We start from the raw sequence: 7,967 nt of genomic DNA on the forward strand, positions 1-7,967 counted from the left end.
ACAGGGTGAATAATCCAGAAATTAACCCTGCAGTCCCTCAGCTTCATGACTGTGGTGAAATCTGTGCAGAAAGCCCAGGGAAAAGAGCAAACCGGATTGCTGGCCTGGGGCTGAAAATATCAGGATTCAGTTTTCTTCATTAAAATGCAGTTATTATACTGTTGTACCTCATTGACATTTGCAGTAAACCCTTGTCATGGTTTGACATAGCTTGGTTTTTAGTTAGTGTTCGTAAGACATCCCTATACAACACTGAAGGGAATGTCTCAGGTCACTATCAAAACTTTGGAAATTAATGTAATTAATTCCAGTCCCAACCTGAGTGGGGAAATGAACGATTATTCAATCCTGTTGATAAATTTCCAAGTAAAAAAAATTAGTAATCATCAGTTATGGGCAGATATTTAAGACCTAAGTGTTTCAAGCGTTGCAGGAATTTGTAGTTAATATGCCCAGGCTGATTAAATGCGGCAAAGGTGGCCCTGGCTGAACTCTCTGCAGCCAGGGAAGGATGTGAAGGATGGGAGTTTTTAATAATATGAGCAAAATTCTAATCAAAGTCCTGTCTGAACAGAAACCTTTAATAATTTGCACAGTGCTCTAGCACTAAACTGTTTAACACTGGAGAAGATTTCTGGGCCTGTGTTGCAAACCATTCTAGCAGTGTAGCTAAATCTGAGAGGTGATGGTCAAAAGGGCTTTTACCTACTCTTGGCTGTCATCTCCCTTTGGCCTGTGGGCCCTGTTTCACTCAGATGACCTGTGAAAGTAGTTTTGGGCCTCATAACTGAGCAATAATTTGTTGTTATTAAAGCAAAGCTTTAACAGTCATAGGATATTGTATTTGAGGGGTGCCCTGTGGCAGGAAGGAATGATGAATCTGACTCCATGTTCTTAGAAGGCTAATTTATTATTTTATGATACTATATTATATTAAAGAATACTATACTAAACTATACTAAAGAATACAGAAAGGATACTTACAGAAGGCTAAAAAGATAATAATGAAAACTCGTGACTCCTTCCAGACCCTTAACACAGCTTGGCCCTGATTGGTCAATAAGTCAAAACAATTCCCATGAAACCAATTAAATAACCACCTGTTGGTAAACAATGTCCAAGCACATTCCAAAGCTAAACACAGGAGAAGCAAATCAGATAATTATTGTTTTCCTTTTTCTCTGAGGCTTCTCAGCTTCCCAGGAAAAGAATCCTGAGCACAGGGATTTTTTCAGAAAATATGACTGTGACAATAGGATCATAGGGGAGCAGGGCAGCAAGTCACACTCGAGACACATTTGCTGTGTGAGACAGAGGACGGGATGTGGCTCCTGGAAAGGAGCCTGTTTAAAGGCTCTGAGCCATGAGACCCAGCCCTTTCTCCTCAGCAAGTATTGCCTTCCCCTGCAGGGGAGTGCAGCTCCCCAGTGCTGTGGCTTGAGATCCACAGAGGTGCAGCCCTGGTAAGATCTCACCTGATGCAGGGGAGAGCGAGGCACCAATGCAGTACCACACAGCACCATCCTCAGCCCTCCTGAATCCCAGCTCAGACCTGGATGGAGGGAATCAGTGAACTGCCCTCAGCCTGTGCCAGTGCTAGAGACCAAGCACAGCTCTACATTCCAAACATTTCAGTAAAGATCAGGAAAAAAAACATCAATGTAACCAAACATCCTTGCTGAAGAGGGTCTGGGGCAGCTCCTTTTCTCTCTGTCATGTGGAAAGCTGGGGTGATTAGGAAGATCACTTCAACCATTAAAAATCTGCAAAGCTCCAGCATCCCAGGCACACACCTGAACCCCAGAACCTCGCTTTCTCTCAGTAACTGACAGAGATAAGTGTGTGTTAATCATCTGAGCCTGTAACAATCCTTTCTTTGCTGAAAGCCAGAAGCCTTTCCTCTCTCACAGTTTCATTAAATTTTAGAAATCAAACAACCAACTTTGAACTGTCTGCTGGGACAGATTTGTGAGCTTCCCAGAAACAGGGGGATGCCCTCTTTTGCATCTCTGTTATGTGGGGATTAAATGTGTCTTTTTTCTAAGAGCGACAAGATTTTCAGTCTCTGCAGGCTGTGTTTTGTAAGGGTCCTCACGCTGGCATTGCCTCTCCTGTCACACTGACAGACCAGGATCAGCTTTCCAGGAGAACAGTGAATGATGGCCTTGAAAGATCCTAGCCTTGGGAACGTTATCAAAGAGCTGGAAAAGTGAAACAAATGGAAAAGACCCCTAGCAGAGCACAAGCTTCCCTGCTCCAGGCTCAGTCTCCCACCTGATGAAATACATGGCAGCTCCTGACTGAATCCAGAGGGAAGAGATGTTTTTCCCCAGTATCTGCAATGATCAATGAGGAACTGGAGCAGAGTGCCTGCAGCTCTTGCTGAAGAAAGCAGACCAGGTAACACTGAACTGGACTACCAAGAACTTTTGGCTTTTATATGGGCTCAGCAAAGTCGTTCATCACTGCAGCAGATGCCGACTGCTTTCAGCAGCATGGAAAAGAAATTAAAAGTAGGTGAAAAAGACCTTGTTTAGCTGGAGGATAAGCAATATATCAAAATGTTTAAAATATTAACATATCACTGCAGCTCAGACACATGTGTGGGTTCCTGCAGTTTAACACATGGCAGAGTTGTCACCTGAGCTTTGGTGACTGTGTTGGTGGATGAGTGCCAAGAGAAAAGTGTGGTCTCAGAGTGAATTATTGTGAGTGATCTCTGGTAGCTCTCTGCCATTGCCCCAGTGTCAAGCTCTTGTCCAAGCTCCAGAGCTGGCTGGGGAGAGCAGCTATCCTGAGAGTTAGAACTGCTTTCCAGGACAGTGGATTTCAGGGGGTTTTAAGCTCACTACAGTAAATATTGCCATTCATGGAATATTAATTTTTTTTTCAATATTGAGGCTACGCAGAGGATGCTTACATATTGAATAGAGCCACAATGCTCTCGCTGCTGCACAGGAAAAGGAAGGAGTAAGAAGCAGTCCTTGCCTACTATGACCAATTTCTACCATCAGAATGCTGCTTAGCTTATTCCATTCATAAGCATTACATCAGGTCAACAATTGCAGAGATTAAGGTGAGTTCAGAGCAACCAAAGGAGACAAACCCAATGACCATGTGTCTTCTCCAGCCAAGGTGTAGCTGCCCACTCAGCAGCAAGTCCCTGGTGTCATGTATGGCAGTGTCAAGGCTGTTTGGAAAATGGTCATTGCACATGCCACAGTTCCAGTGAGACAGGCCCCTGCTGGTCTTGCACTGACCTGCTCCAACTCTTCTCACAAGGAGTGAGCAGAAGAAGCCAGTTTCTCTTTACATTTGTGCGCTGGTTTCTCAGATTTTGAATTAAAGGTATTAAAAGATGACCAGATCCATGCAGCTGGCTGGAGCCAGTGGAAAAGGAAACACTGTCTGGACTGCTGCTTCTCTGTGGGCTGGTCTGTGCACACATGGCATCCTCTGATGTGCACCAAGGGGAGGCCATCACAGTAGCTATTTTCCACACTGGAACAGGGATACAAATAAAAACATCCTTGTTCACATGTAACTCTTCTGTAACTGATCCCAAGGCTGAACTTCCATTTAAAAGCCATTTAGCCAAAAGCTTTGCTATCAAAATTTTTACCAGTGTTTCCTCATCTGGCACATCATATCTCTGTGCATTTTTTTTTCTCTGTTTGTTGATTTGGGCATAAAAAACCCCTCAAGACAGCAGATAACCAGGATTTTCAAATATGTGTGCACCCTGTAAATCTGTTTATTGCAGAGCAAGAAAAGGAGGGGATCTCCAACTCCTCATGATACCCTGAGCTATGTCCAATCCTCTGCTGCAACCAGCACAGCTGAGCGTGGGCTCAGGACTGATTTATTTCCCCACCTTTGTGGGCAGCTGGTCACCAAGCTCTCTTCTGCATGGACCCACTGCCAGCTGGGTTTGGGTGTGTACTCACATGAGCTGAGCTTGTCTATGTTCACCTGAACTGCAGTCACAGCAGTAACCACCCTGCAGAACCTCTCTTTCCTTAGCTGACTGCCAGCCTGCTAAATTCACCAAAATAAATAGTATTTGTACAGAGAATGCACATCTATGCACAAAACAGGTTGTCTGGGGAATGCAAGCTTTGAGGTTTATTGGTGAGTTGAGCTGTGACTCAGGGAGCACGTACAGATCTTGCAAAATTATGCATCCTGTAAGTGCATCAAAGTGGCCAGAAAAGGGAAAAACAGCTGTGCATGTTTTTCTCTCTCCTCCTCTCACTTTGGGACTAAGCCTATAAAATAATAATATGCCTTTCCAGTATTATCATTTGTCTTGATTTTCTGTAGAGAATTGCATAACAGCAATAGCCCTATTAGCATTCAGCCCTCAGTTCTTTGCTTTGTGCTTTCTCCCTTGTTCCTTTTGCTTAATAAAATAATAAATTTTGCATTTGATTGATACCTGACAGCTCAGGGGACTGGGCTGTCCTCTGTTTAGCCATTGAATAGGAAAACTTGGAACTCTCCTGAGTGACAGTCCCTTTGCAATATGCCAGCTCTGTCCACACATTAGGGAGAATTCAGGTAAATTCAGATCACACTAAGCCAGTGATGCTGATGAGAACCTAATAGAGCAAGAGGGACAGAAAGCTATCACTGCCAGGGGCAATTAGTGACCAGATAGTCCCATTTACAATTCCTAGGATGTGAATAGGTTGAAAAGTGCTGCGTGCAAGGGCTGCATGTGCAGGCTCAGAGCATTGTGTAAGGGAATTATACCTGGAGCTGTAACATATCTCTGCTATTAAAGAAAACAATACTTCCTCACCTGGATTTTTGATAATCTCTCTTCCCTGCAGGGGAAAACCCTCTGGGGCCTGGAAGGTACCTGTCCAGAAGGAAATCATGGGGCCCCCTCTTGAGAGTAGGGAAGGAGGAGCTGCTGCAATGCCTCACTGTGCTCTGGAGCCATCAGCTAAGGGGGTAGAGCTGGGCAGCAGGAGCCACAGGAGCAAAACACACCTCAGTCCTTGATACCCCTCTGTAGCCATGATACTTTCTAAAAAATCTTTTCCTTAAGATTTTTTCTCCTGAGAGGCTGAGAGGCCTCAAGAACAAAATGTAAACAATGGTTATCTGCTGCTGTGGAATGCAACAGGTGGATCTGTGATTGGCCCATATTGGTTTCTAATTAATGGTCAATCACAGTTCAGCTGTCTGGACTGTCTCGGTCAGTCACAAGCCTTTGTCATTCTTCCTTTTCTATTCTTAGCTAGCCTTCTGATGAAATCCTTTCTTCTATTCTTTTAGTATAGTTTTAATATAATATATATCATAAAATCATAAATCAGCCTTCTGAAACATGGAGTCAGATCCTCGTCTCTTCCCTCATCCTAAGACCCCTGTGAACACCGTCACACCCCTCCCTGTCCCTAACTCACTGCGGTGAGGTGTAGCTCCAGTGGCCTGGCTGCACCCAGGCTACAGCTCAATGGGGCAGGGGGATGATCACCAGCAGCTGAAATCCTTGGGCACAGCAGGCTCTGAGGAGCCCAGGCCAGCGTGGCTGTCACACACAGCGATGGGGCTTGCAGTGCACAGCTGTGCTCAGGGGCCAAACTCTACCTTGGTCAGAACAGAACAAGGCAGCGTTTCCCCTGCCATGAATCAGCAGGGGATTTGTGTCCCAGAGATGTAGGTCTGTCTGTCCAGAGCAGCAGCTGCAGCGAAACCAGCCAAAGCTTCATTTAATCTGGTTACACTGGTGTAAAGGTCACAGATGGGTCAGAAATGCTGCTCCAAGAGCGTGAAACCCAGCCAAGATTTGTGCCTCTCCCTCCCTCTTCAGGTAATGTTATGGCATAAAATATTTTTATTTGTAGAGCTGAGAGAGGGGAAAGGCAAACTCTGACATCTTTTCAAGGGAATGGTGGTGTTTATTGAACTTTCTGGCGCAGCCACTAGATGCCCCTGTTTTCTGATGACTGCTCCAGAGTGGGGCATCTGCCACGATGCAGCAGCCAGGGCCAGAATTTGGCACTCACCCCATAGAGAAATCCTGACTGCTTCAGCCTGCTCTTCCCTAATGACCTTACAGTTAGCTGAGTCTGTTGTTCTAGGTGTGGGATTTAGGAGACTCAGTGCTGGTCACTAACAGGGGTGGTGTCATCCATCTGCCTGTTCTGCTCCTGTTTTGAGGTGGCTCTGGAGGAGCTGACACAAAGCTCAGCCACCAGTGGCTGTGAACATGGCCACCTGTACCTGCAGGCCATTTCTGTGACCATACAGGTCACTGCAGTGCCCAAGCCCTGGAGCAGCCCTCTTGGACACCACTGCCTCTTGCAGGTAGAATGAATCCAAAGCAGAAGAGTCAGTCTCCTGGCAAAGCTGTTAACCCAAGCTAAAACATGTCCCAAATGAACCCTGAAGTGTTTCCTTGTGTACAGGTCCAGCAAGGAGACTGATTCAAATGGGAATTTGGCACTTGGTCAGGGCTAGGGGACTTTTGTGGCTGCTGAAATAGTTCTGCATCCAAAAAATTAATGCTTGCACCATGTCATTCCAGCCCCACAGGCACCCACGGTCAGCATAGAAAATCACATTTTCTCCATCTGTAGTGGTCTCTCCCCCAAATGAACTTGGCTTAAGTAAGGATTTACTCGACAGTCTCTTAAGTTCAGAGGAACAGATGTTCCTGCTTCAGTTATTCCTTGACCAGGCTTTATAGGGCCTGCAGAATCCACTTACCAAAGTCCATACTAGGCCCTAAGGTAACTGTGTGATAAATATTGCAGTCAGACACCCAACTCAGAACTCCTGTGGAACACAGCAGTGATTTATGGATGTGGAGTAAAAAGTCTTTGTTTGTCTGGGCATTCACTCTCAGGAACACAGGAAATGTTAAGACATCTTGCTTGAGCTTTTTTCTTAACAAGGTGAGCAAAGCAATGGGAAACCTTCAAAAGAGAAAAGAGAGTGGGCTCTCAGGATGAGAACACTTATAAAGGGCTTCTGCTGCCTAATTCTTCCTGTTTCCAGGAATAAGGTGCCTAATTAGCACTCCTGAGCGTGATGTGGGCTCAGAGTTCTGAGTCATCTGGGAAGAAGTACTTTTTCAGTTGCCACTACTGGAGAAGCTGAGGAGCTCCAAGAAAGAAGCACTAGAAATTCCTTGTGACCTAGTATCACAAAAATTACTTGTCTAAGGTCTAAAACACCTTTGCAGACACTTAGAAACTAGTATTTACTCCCTGAAACAAAAAGGTTCCTACTGAGTCCCTTCAGGAGCTCTGTATTAGATGTAAAACTCATGACTCATGTAAAACTCATCCTGCTACCAGTACCTATTTAGTGAGGTTTGATCCACTAGGTTTTGGTTGTGGGACATAAAAGCCTGGTAACCAGCCTTAGGATCAGGAAGGTTTACAGAGATGTGGCACAGGCAGCCCTGGGGCTGGTTTTGCCCAAGACTGACACTGTGCAGGCCAAGCCACTTCTCTGGAAGCCATACATCATCTGCCATTTTTTCATAAATTAAAAAAAAAAGGTCTCAAACATACAATAGCAAATGAAGCCTGGATTAATTGATATCTCTCTTCTCTCAGTGATTTCCTTGTGTTTTCCCTTGGGCCTGTGCAGCTCTGTAGGATTATGGCATTCCAGAGTCATTGGCATAATGATAACATGACTAAGAAATATGGAGACTCCCCTCTCCACATTAATCCATGCCAAGAGAATACTGAAGGAAGTAGATAAAGGAGTCACTAACACTGAGTTACATTTTGCTTCTAAGAATTGCCTTCCAGAGGCTGTAGCCATTTTGCAACCTCTTTAATTTTCAGAGAAAACGCCTCCTGTGCCATAATTAAGAGTTTAATATGCCACAGGGTCCTGTTTATCATGATAACGTATTTTGCTAGAGAACAGACAGACTTTTTGTTAGTCCTTTGAATATCTTTCAGCCAGTCCATTAGATGGGGCTGTGATACTGG

Source organism: Geospiza fortis, unplaced genomic scaffold (genome assembly GCF_000277835.1).
Source record: "Geospiza fortis unplaced genomic scaffold, GeoFor_1.0 scaffold23, whole genome shotgun sequence".
Taxonomy (NCBI): domain Eukaryota; kingdom Metazoa; phylum Chordata; class Aves; order Passeriformes; family Thraupidae; genus Geospiza; species Geospiza fortis.